This window comes from Lycium ferocissimum, chromosome 11 (assembly GCF_029784015.1).
Source record: "Lycium ferocissimum isolate CSIRO_LF1 chromosome 11, AGI_CSIRO_Lferr_CH_V1, whole genome shotgun sequence".
In the NCBI taxonomy this organism is placed as follows: domain Eukaryota; kingdom Viridiplantae; phylum Streptophyta; class Magnoliopsida; order Solanales; family Solanaceae; genus Lycium; species Lycium ferocissimum.
The window spans coordinates 43,006,278-43,018,921 of NC_081352.1; positions in this window are offsets into that span (position 1 = coordinate 43,006,278).

Sequence of the window (12,644 nt, forward strand, 5' to 3'; positions counted from 1 at the left end):
ATCGAAGTCATGAGTTTAATTTAATTTATAACAGCCCTAGCTAGGATTATTCCATAGAACAAGAACACTATAACGATGAGATTAAGGCGCGTACCTATTAAGTTGTCTTGCTCATCAATTTAAAAGCGCATTCCAAACGTATGGAATGATTGGTTACGTCTTCCTCTTATTCCTTCTCCTACAATTGAAAGTATCGGGGTGGTTGCCTACAGATGAGGAGATGAGGGGGAACCTACTCATATATTTATAGGTATCAAGTCTTGGTCTAATCGGTCTCCCCATAACGAGTTTCATTAGATCTACATCAACAGGATCTACACTACTGTCAGTACACACCAATACATGAAGTGATTTAGGCCTAACAACAAACTCAATAGATAAGCGGCGCAAGTCATTTCCACCAATTATATTTATTTAGCCCACTTTATAAATCACTATAGTCAAGTTAATGTTAGTCCATATTTAGTAATAATTCCTAACAATGAGACCGTTGATGTCAAGTCGATCTGTTTAACTATGTGATCAAGAAGGATCTCTATCCCTAGTGCTGAACAATTGACTTTGTGGCACCGAAACTTCACAGCAGAAATTACTAATGCAATTACATACGAGGTCTCGCTATATATGGGAGCCATTGATGGACAAATAAATGTCGAGAATTTTTTTTTCTTGTTACCTAATATTATCCAGGCATCTAACAGCTCCACCATTAGTATGGACCCTTATAGCGCGTTTTTCCAAAATGTTGTTTGATTTACTCCCTCCGTTCACTTTTACTTATCCACTTTTGACTTTGCGCACCCCTTAAGAATTAATAAATGAACTATATAATTGACCATTTTACCCATATTAATTGGTAGATAGTTTTAAAAGACTTGAAAAATGATTTGGAAAGATAATTAATCAAGAAAAAGTTTTGACAAGTAAAAGTAAAAAATTATTTTTAATATAATGACAAGTAAAAGTGAACAGAGGGAGCAGTTCATGCTACTATTTGACCTTTTCCAATGACCTTTCCAGCCCAGGCGAATTTAGGATGTAGTATTTCTAGAATTAAAATGAATGTGATTTTTTTAAATATATGGAGTACATAATTTTTTAAAAAAAAATTGCAAATATGTACGAGCGAACAATCAGTTGAATTTTCAGAACTCGTCATAAATCTGCCTCTACTTTCAAGATCAGTTTCTCTCCTTGCCCTGAGTGTCATGCTTTACAAATATTAGGAAAAAGATTGATCCAGCTAATAACCAAAGGAAAAGAATAACTCCCAGCAAAAGTTAAGGAATGTCATATATAAAGATTTACAGGTAACTTATAGGTAGAAGTAGAAACATTATCCTGCATCGTAGGAATACTGTAATATTCAATCACGAAGCACTTTTTCCTTAATTGTTTTCGCTTCTTTTAGCTCTTTGTCTTATTTGCAATTTTTGTTAGCCTTTGTGCTATGTGGTGGCTAGTGACAATGCTTAAAGGAGATAATCGATACACCCAGGTTCTAGAATCACAATTTTAGCAATGTACATTAGAGCCTTCTGAAAATTATATGAGTCTATGTTTGGCAATAACATAGATATAAATATATACATGCTGTAATTTCTTATTTTTTATGGTCACTATTACTTACACCCAGGTTCTAGAATCACAATGTTAGCAATGTACATTAGAGCCTTCTGAAAATTATATGAGTCTATATTTGGCAATAACATAGATATAAATATATACATGTTGTTGTAGACAATAAAATTCGCGTCGAGAAAATAATAATCAAGACAGGAAAATATCGTAACAATTTTTGTATTTGATTTCAGAATCTGAGTGTTACATCTCTATGATTCCTCTGATTCGTCTTTTCAACAATAAATTCAAGTGCTTTTGAGCTTGATCTTGAACTTGATAGATTTGATCTTGACTTGTACTTGAATTCAAGGGCTTTTGAGCTTGATCTTGAATTTATGCTGGATCTGAATTTGATTTGAATTGATTCGTCACGAGCACTTTGATGGCCGCCACGAACAAGTGAATTTGATCTTGAACGCCTTGATATTTGATTCGCCTTCGTTCTTGATCTTCGAATATTTGAAACTTGTAGAGAATGCTTGCAGCTTGTAGAAAACTTGTAGTGTTTGATCCACGAGCTCTCTCTTCCTTCTTGTTAGAATTTCTGTCCCTTTTTCTGAATTATGAGACCCCTATTTATAGTTGTAGGATGGAGGAGTTGTGATAAGGACAAGCTTCTTTCGACCAATCAGAATTAAGCTGACATGCCGATATTTAATTGGCCGGAACATGTCACTTGTACACATGGCGTATCTTCATTGGCCTTTGATTTGACTAGGCATGCTGCATCATTTTGACACGTGGCATGACCCTATAGGCTCCTTTATTTGACTTGGCGTGCCACGTCATTTGACATGTGGCACCAATTTGGGCCTCTTGAATAAGATGACATCTTGGGCTTGACAAAGTGGGTTCATCATATGTAGCCCAATTAAATGGACTAGCCCAATGAAATTGGTCCTTTAATTAGATCCGTATTTATTGGACTTAAATAATTGATCCAAGTATACTAGCCAACAATATTTATTTGGACTAACATATCTTCGATTTAATATAATTCGAATTTCTTGTGAATTGAAATTTAATAAAATTTCGTTACCCACAAATGCCCCTACTTCAAGACTTGTCGGGGTGTAATTGTTAAAACTTAGGCAAGGTTTGAAGTATTTTTGTTTTTTTTTTCTGACATCATTTATTTCTTTCGTATGCTTCCCATAACGTAGCCTTAAGTCATGCCAACCACCCTTTACGGACATGAAATTCCTTAATCATTTGGTTGACTACACTTGAACCATCTAAACAAACATCCTTGATTGGTGCCAAGTTGCATGTAATCCATTATCATGTAGTACATTTTTTTAACCCAAATATATGATTAACTCTTATTCTGTTTTCAAATCTTGCATCGCGTATCCCCGATTTCTTTTAGGATTCGCATACCGGCTGCTTCTTTGACACATAAGAAAATTTTGCCACCGCCATACATAGCTTAATCTTATTAGGAGACAAATAGCCTTATACAGATCCAGCTCATTATTTCCATAATTTGATTTCAACTAAAACACTGGCTTCTCTGTGCAGTCCGTATTGGAATAGAATTAATGTCACCGCTTTTGACATCTATAAATAGTTGTTCATTCTGCATTCTTTTAGCATCAACAACTCGTGAGCTTCCCTAGGAGACGGCGTGAGTCCGACTTGTAAAGTGATTTTTTTTTTTTCCGTTCGTTCTGGTTTTTTTTTTTTTTTTTCACGAACATAGCTAGTTCTCGTTCAAGGGGATGACTCCTGCATGAAGAAGGTAATCTTAAGGTGCAAAGGGATGGATATGCGTTCCCACTTTAAGAATGGTAAGGTAGTCTTACGGCGCAAAGGGATGGACACTCGTCCCCGCCTTAAGAAGGGTAAGGTAATCTTACGGCGCAAAGGGATGGATACTCGTCCCCGCCTTAAGAACGGTAAGGTAATCTTACGGCGCAAAGGGATGGACACTCGTCCCCGCCTTAAGAAAGGTAAGGTAATCTTACGGCCCAAAGGGATGGACACTCGTCCCCGCCCTAAGAACGGTAAGGTAATCTTACGGCGCGAAGGGATGGACACTCGTCCCCGCCTTAAGAAAGGTAAGGTAATCTTATGGCGCAAAGTGATGGACACTCGTCCCCGCCTTAAGAACAGTAAGGTAATCTTACGGCGCAAAGGGATGGATACTCGTCTCCGCCCTAAGAACGGTAAGCTTGGGAAGCCTTGGAGGATTTGAAGACTTCAACTTGCAGTTATGGAAGATTTGAGACTTCATCTTGCGGACTTGGAGGATTTAAAGACTTCAACTTGAAAACATGGTAGATCTGAGGCTTCAACCTGCTGACTTTGTAGATCCGAGACTTCAACTTGCAGACTTGGCATATTTAAAGACTTTGACTTGCAGATGTGGTAGATTTGAAACATCAACTTGAAGATTCAGAGGAATTGAAGACTTCAAATTGCAGTGTAGATTTGAGACTTTCAGTCCGCAGACTTGCTAAATTTTAAGATTTCAACTTGCAGACATGGTGGATTTGAAACATCAACTTGAAGGCTTGCTGTATTTTTAGACTTCAACTTGCTAAGAGATTACAGTCATCCCGTTGGAGAAACCCATGGACATAGAGATTTTCCCCCATTGAACCATCAAAATTTGGTGAAGGTTCAAATTTCAATGAAAGGATGCTTGTATATATGATCTGCATGTGCATGGTCAGGCGGAGTTCACTTCATCACACTTCACTTGAACAACACATAGAATGATGTATTTTTTTTTTAACTCATGAGACTGAGCCTAGAATAAAACTCTAAGCGGCCTACGTACCTCGGTGAAGAGGATCAAGTCATTTCGTAGTTCAGAAAATGAGTTTTTTTTTTTTTGTGTGTCCTAACTTTTGCCTAGGCCGCCTCTTGCGAGATTTTCAACCTAGTGGACATTTTTTTTTGGGCCGTGCACCCTAGCGGGACATTTTTTTTGGCGCGTTTATACTCTTGCGGGCCAGGAGTTACATGCAGTTTATGCTCGTGCCTTAAGGAGCGTCATCTTACTTTAAGGATAGTACTTCTTCAAGAACTTTGCGTTGATAGGACCGATCCTCAGGCCATCCGCATCAACAAGCTTGTAAGCGCCACTTGAATATGCTTCTTGTATGACATATGGTCCATCCCATTTTGAGGTGAATTTGCCCCTAGACTTATGGGAAACGATGATGGGTCGTCTTACTGCAAGGACTTGATCTCCTACTTAGAAGGACCTCAAGCGAACCTTTTTGTTGAAGGCACGAGATAGACGGGCTTGATAACATTCAAGATTTTGTTGAGCCTCCAGCCTTTTCTCATCAAGCGCTTCTAACTCTGCAAGACGCAATCGAGCATTTTCCTCTTCGGTGAGCCCTTCTTGAATAGCAAGTCGTAAAGAAGGTATTTGGCGCTCGAGTGATAGGACTGCTTCAACTCCATAAGCAAGCGAGTATGGGGTTGCTTGCGTTGGTGTGCGGTAAGTCGTCCTATATGCCCACAAAGCTTTTTCCATTCGTTCATGCCAATCTCGTTTGGACTTGGAGACAACCTTCTTTAATAAGTTACATGGAGTCTTATTGAACGCTTCAGCTAGACCATTAGTGGCAGCATGATACATAGAAGATTTACGCTGCTTGAAGCCAAAGAGATCACAAATTTTGTTCATTAATTTGTTATCAAATGGCTTGTCATTGTCCGTTATTATGTAACGAGGAATGCCGAAGCGGTAGATGATATTTACTCGGATGAAGTTCGCAACATTCTCCTTCTTCACTTCTTTAAGAGCAACAACTTTAGCCCATTTTGAGAAGTAGTCAGTTGCAGCCAAGATGTACAAGTGTCCACCAGAAGATTTCGTCAACGGACCAGCGATGTCCAAACCCTAAGCGTCAAATGGCCAAGATACGACGGTTGGGTGTAATGCTTCGGGCGGCTGATGTATAAAATTCGCATGAAACTGACAAGCCTTGCATCTTCGAGCGTAGTCCAAGTAATCTTTCACCATCGTTGGCCAATAGTATCCCATCCTTTTTATGTGAAAGTGGAGCTTTGGTCCAGATTGATGTGATCCACATACTCCTGAATGTGCTTCTTGCAAAGCTTGGACTGCTTCATCCTCCCCCAAACATCGCAAGAGTACTCCCTCAAAAGATCTTCTATATAAAGTATCCCTGTAGTAAAGGAATCGAGGTGCACGACGACGGATTTTGGTTCTTCTTCTTGTGTCTTTTGGCAGTATCTCATAACTCAAGTAGTCAATGATGGGTTGTCGCCAGTCTTCCTTCGCAATCTCAGAAACAGCTACGAGATGCTAAATCCCATTTTCTGCGCCTTCATCCTCATTTGACGGAGGTACTACCCATTTTTGACAGATAGTCACTTGTGTTTGATCTGGCAGAGTAAGCGCTGAAGCTAGAGCAGCTAAAGCATCGGCTTTCTTATTTTCCCTCCTAGGAACATGCTGAAGAGTCACATCACCAAGCCATCCTATTAACTCCTGATCATAACCATGATAGGGGAGCAATTCGAGCTTCTTGACTTCATAGCTTCCCAAGAGTTGATTGATCACCAACTGAGAGTCACCAAAGACTTGTAACTGTAACTGCTTCATGTCGACAGCCATTTCAAGCCCAAGTATTAGTGCTTGATATTCAGTGACATTGTTGGAGCAACATTGTGTCAAAGTAAAGGAGTATGATAGAACTTCTCCCTGCGGAGTAACAAACACCACACCAACACCAGCTCCATCACGTTGTGCAGCACCATCAAAGTACATTTTCCACGGAGGTTGAATTTCAACGACTATTGCATCTTCGTCGAGAAGTTCATCAGTTAGCTCCCAGTCATCAGGTATCGGGTGATCTGCTAAGAAGTCTGCCAATTCCTGTCCTTTTATAGCCTTTTGAGAGATGTATGTAATCTCAAATTATTGAAACTGGAGGTACCACCTTGCTAGTCGATCACTGAAGACCGGTTTTGACATTACGAACTTGATGGGATTTGCTCTGGAAATGAGTTTAACACTATGAGCTTGAAAGTATTGCTTCAGCTTTTGAATCGAGAAGACTAGCGCCAAACACAACTTTTCAATTGGCGTGTAATTCAGCTCATTAGGTGTCATCATTCTGCTTAAGTAGTAAAGAGAATTTTCTTTCCCTTCGCTATTCTCTTGGGCCAACAACGCTCCAACCGACCTTTCTTGTGCTGAAATGTACAGTATTGATGGTTTTCCAGGTACAGGGGCTACTAGAACTGGAGGCTTCATTAAATATGACTTGATATTCTCGAAGGCATTAGTACATGCTTCGTCCCACTTGAAAGGGGCGCCCTTCTTCATGAGACGACTGAATGGTTGGCACCTTCCAGCTAAATCCGAAATAAATCTCCTAATATAAACTAGCTTCCCTTGCAGACTTTTTAACTCATGAATATTTCGAGGCTCGGGCATTTTCAAAATCGCATCAACTTTGGCTTGATCAATTTCGATTCCTCGATGTCGAACAATGAAACCAAGGAATTTTCCAGAAGTAACTCCAAAGGTACATTTCAATGGATTCATTCGAAGTTGATATCTCCGAAGTCGCTCGAACACCATTCTCAGGTCTTGCAAGTGGTCGCTCCTCTTTCTTGATTTTACCACTAAGTCATCCACATAACATTCAACATTATTATGGAGAAAATCATCAAAGATATTCTGCATAGCCCTTTGATATATGGCACTAGCATTTTTCAAACCGAAAGGCATCACTTTGTAACAATAAATACCCTTGGGTGTACGAAATGCAGTAAGTTCTTCATCTTTTGGTGCCATGCGAATTTGGTTATAGCCGGATGAACTGTCCATGAAAGACATCGCCTCGTAACCAGTGGTAGCATCAATCATCAATTCTGGGATGGGAAGCGAAAAATCATCTTTAGGGCATGCGTTGTTAAGATCCCTGAAGTCAACACAAACTCGAATTTGGCCAGTCTTCTTTTCACGGAACGATACTCGAAATCCCTGTAGGATATTTAACTTCACGAATAAAGCCAGCTTCAATGAATTTGTTGACTTCATTTTCGATTGGAGGAACCAAATCTAGTCTGAAATGCCTTTAGGCCTGCTTAACAGGACGGGCGCCATTCTTGACCGCCAGATGATGGACTGCTACTTTGGGATCTAATCCAGGCATCTCTTTATAACTCCAAGCAAAAACATCCCTATACTCTTTGAGTATTTCAATGTAAGTGTCTTCTTCATCAGCTGTTAGAAAAGCACTTAGGTAGGTGGGCCTTGGGTCTTCATCAGTACCAAGATTAACTTCTTTCAAGGAGTCTACTGTGGTCTTCACCCCTTCTTCAAGTTCTGGAGGAGCATCTCTAGCATCTTCATTCTCTTGAGGATCACCATCATTGAAAGATATGTGGTAACACGAGGAGATGTCCTCCAACTTCTCAGCAACCTCCATCTGAAATGAAGTATATTGATCACTTGGTGTAGTAATATGATATGAAGAACATACACTTTCCTCATCTTCGTCACGCTCCTTGGTATACACCACAGTGTGAGACTTTGCTTTTAGCACCGTTCCATATGAAACCACAAGGTTTGTTTGTCGCCTTATTCTAGAAGGAGTCAAACTTTGTATATCCTTTTGGGTTCTAGGTGAAGCGAGCGTTTTAACGCTTTGATAATCTCTGTGGAACTTGTTCTTCCTCTTCTTCTTCAACTTCAACGGCCCCAATCTCTCAAACACAGAAGCTTTTGCGGCCGACTTTCCAAGACGATCAAACACTGAAGGCCTTTTGTTGGAAGCAACAGACTCATCTTCCACAGTGATGTAGTTGGTATTTGCCCTTCTTATGGAGATACGAACTGGCGAAGGTTGTTGGTATCTTAAACCTTCACGTGATTGCATCATGGTAGCTCCTGATGGAAGTTTCCTTAACTTCGAAGGCTCGTTGGGGTTATACCCAGCCTTAACAAATAACTTGTAAGCATTTGGATCAAAGCCTTCATTTGTACGTTTTGTAGGGAGTGCCATATTTTGCAGCGGATTCTGAGCCACAAAGTCTCCAAGTAGCTTTGAGGACAAATTTATTGCGTCAATTCGTCTGATAGGGAGGGTTAGTCCCCCTAGCACATTTCCTTGAGCTTCAGATGGTTGCCCTTTCTCTTTCTTCAACTTTGGAACATAGCAGAGCACGGGAGTTGTCTTCTTCTTCTTTTTCAAAGACACAATGTTTCCTTTATTCGGATTGGGGTGCGGCACCCCAACATCGACTCCAGCTTTTCCAATGGTCTCATCAGCTCTTTTAGTTGCGACCTTCTCACTGTTGGTCGTTGTGATATCGTCGACTTTTATTTCTCTCACAATGTAATTCTTCAAGTAGAACTTCGCATCGACGAAGTGTGACTCTGCTTCAGTAAATGACTTATCATCAGCAACTATCTTCTTTTCGACACTGCCTTCGAGATACTTCAAACACTGATAGTAGGAGGATGGGATAACTTTGTTCTCGTGTATCCATAGCCTGCTAAGCAACATATTATACGAAGTCTTTGCGTCGATGACATGCATCCATGCACTTGATCGCAAATCTTCGATGGTGATATCTACTTTGACAACACCTATGGCTCGTTGCCCCCCTTGATTGAATCCTTGTATCATCAAGTGGCTCTCAAAAAGTTCTTCAGTTGTGATGCCAAGTTCCTTCATTGTACGAATAGGAAGAATGTTAACTCCAGATCCATCATCTATCAATATTCTGTTTATCCTCTTCTCGAGGGCATAACCCACCATGTACAATGGACGATTATGTAGTGTTTCACCAAGTAGAAGATCGTCATCTGTGAATGTGATTCTTGTATCACATGTGTGTACCTCTTTTGAAGAAGATTCAACAGGCTTTTCAGATGATGACAGAGACAATGTTGATAGGCTTTCATCATTTGCTTCCTCTTTATCAGTATTGAAGCATGATGCCTCAATGTTATTTCAAGCAGTCTTATTGTGGAACCAGCTTGGTAGGAATTCCCCAAAAGTCACAGGATGGCGTGGTTCTTGGTGGTAGTTCTCCTCCACTTTTTCTTTCTTCGGACGCTCAACTGATTTCTGCTTCCTTGGTCTTCTAACCATCCTTTTCTTTATTGGTTGTTTAGATGATTCTTTTCGTGGACTTGTTTTACAGCATCTCCGCCTAGTCACCAGAATCCAACCTTCATCATTGGCTTCATCAACTTGGGTTTTATCTTCCTCCAATGGTCCTCCCTCATGTTCTACAAAGCTGCATATCTGGACTGGATTGAAAGAGCCAAAGGTGATAGAGATTTGATTCGAACTTGCCTTCTCATCATCAAGCAGAATCTTGTTTTCATTAGCCAACTGCATAACTTTGTCCTTGAAAACAAAGCACTTCTCAAGAGGGTTACCCACAAGTAAATGATATTTGTAATAGTTCGGGTCGTTTGTGCTTCCAGCTTCGTTGGGTCGCTTTATCTCTGGTAACTCAATGAGTTTCAACTCAAGTAATTCATCAAAAATTTTAGGGACATCGAATCCGGAAGGGTATTCTCTTTCTTGCATCTCCTTCAAGGTCGACTTTCGACTTTTGTTATCTTGGAAGGAAGTTGCTTTCATACTCTTGGCTTCTTGCTCACCTTCGTAGTAAACTTTACAGGCGAGACATTGACGTTCATAGATTCTTTGTTGTCACTCTTAGAAACGAACTTGCTCCATTTCTTGGGTTCCTGCTTGTCCTTTCCTTTGTGAGGGTCGTAGACAGGCATTACTTCATTCCCAGTAGAAGACATGCTCAATTCCATGTCATGAGCACGAGTAGCTAGTTCTTCAAAAGACCTTGGCTTAATTCCTTGAAAGATGTAGTAAGCCCCCAATGCATTCCTTGGATACACATCTCTATTGCAGAAGCTTCGTTGAGCCTATCTTTGCAGTTTAGGCTTGCATTTCTCCATCGATTGATGAAATCGATAACTGGTTTGCCCTTTCTTTGGCGAGTGCTTGTAAGTTCAACCATGCTCACAAGACGCCCGCGCTATAAAAGCGGTTGAGGAACTCCCGCTCTAGTTGCTCCCAACTATCGATAGAATTAGGCTCAAGATCAGTGTGCCAGTCAAAGGCATTTCCTTTAAGGGAGCGGACGAACTGTTTGACGAGATAGTCTCCATAGGTCCCAGCATTGTTACATGTTTCAACAAAATGTGCAACATATTACTTTGGATTTCCCTTGCCTTCAAATTGCTGAAATTTGGGAGGTTGATAACCGGCGGGCATCTTGAAGCTATCAATTCTTGTAGTGTACGACTTTCCGTAAGTAAACGAAGACTTGGCAAAGAACTTCGTACTTATCCTTGATAGTCCTTTCGATGAACTCCTTTAGTCGGTCAAGCGGAATCATCCCTTCAGAAGAAACAGGAATTTCCTTGGTAGGTGGTACTTGTTTTGCACGAGGTTTAGTCTCTTGTACTTCTGGACCCTTCCCAAGTGCGTGACTGGATTCTCCTTCCATTAATCCATCCATCTTGTCCATCAACTTCTCAATCCGAGCGTCTTGGTTTTGCACATACTTGGCCAAGCCATCAATCACCTTTGCCAAGTTTGCCAGTGTCTCCTCCATTAAAGGAGCGTTAGTTACCATTGCTTGCATGATTGTTGGGGATGTTGGAGATAGCATGGATTATCACATAAGTTGATCTTTGACTGGCCTACTTCATGTAGTGTGAGTGGAGAGGATCCGTCACTTGAAGTATCATCATCTTCCTTCATAGCAGAGTTCTTGGATCCAGCGAAATCAAATAGAGCTAGAGTCTTCTTAAACTTTTCAAAGAATGCTGCTTCCTTCCTCCGATGCATCAGTAGAGGATCTCGCTCCTTTTGGAGATGAAGATCCAAAAATAGGAGTTGTTACGGATGACACTTGAAGTGCTTGTTGTCCCAACATGCTTGCTTTGCTCCTTGTAACTGGTCCAATGCTACCAAAGGTAATGTCGAGAATGCTTTCCACATCAGCAGAGAACATGGAGCTAGCAACCTTAGAGGAAATTGATTTGGATTTGATCTTCTCTGAAGTCATCTCGATGTTGTTAAACTTTGATGATTGAAAAGTTGAGATGAGAGGTAGAGATTGTCCCACTGGGCGTGCCAGAATTTGTAGACAATAAAATTCACGTCGAGAAAATAATAATCGAGACAGAAAAATATCGCAACAATCTTTGTATTTGATTTCAGAATATGAGTGTTACAATCTCTATGATTCCTCTGATCCATCTTTTCAACAATAAATTCAAGGGCTTTTGAGCTTGATCTTGAACTTGATAGATTTGATCTTGACTTGTACTTGAATTCAAGGGCTTTTGAGCTTGATTTTGAATTTATGCTGGATCTGAATTTGATTTGAATTGATTCGTCACGAGCACTTTGATGGCCGCCACGAACAAGTGAATTTGATCTTGAACGCCTTGATAGTTGATTCGCCTTCATTCTTGATCTTCGGATATTTGAAAAACTTGTAGAGAATGCTTGCAGCTTGTAGAAAACTTGTAGTGTTTGATCCACGAGCTCTTTCTTTCTTCTTGTTAGAATTTCTGTCCCTTTTTCTGAATTATGAGACCCCTATTTATAGTTGTAGGATGGAGGAGTTGTGATAAGGACAGTGCTTCTTTCGACCAATCGAATTAGTCGACATGCCGATATTTGATTGGCCGGAACATGTCACTTGTACACATGGCGCATCTTCATTGGCCTTTGATTTGACTAGGCATGCTGCATCATTTTGACACATGGCATGACCCTATAAGCTCCTTTATTTGACTTGGTGTGCCACGTCATTTGACATGTGGCACCAATTTGGGCCTCTTGAATAAGATGACATCTTGGTCTTGACAAAGTGGGTTCATCATATGTAGCCCAATTAAATGGACTAGCCCAATGAAATTGGTCCTTTAATTAAATTCGTATTTATTGGACTTAAATAATTGATTCAAATATACTAGCCAACAATATTTATTTGGACTAACATATCTTCGATTTAATATAATTCGA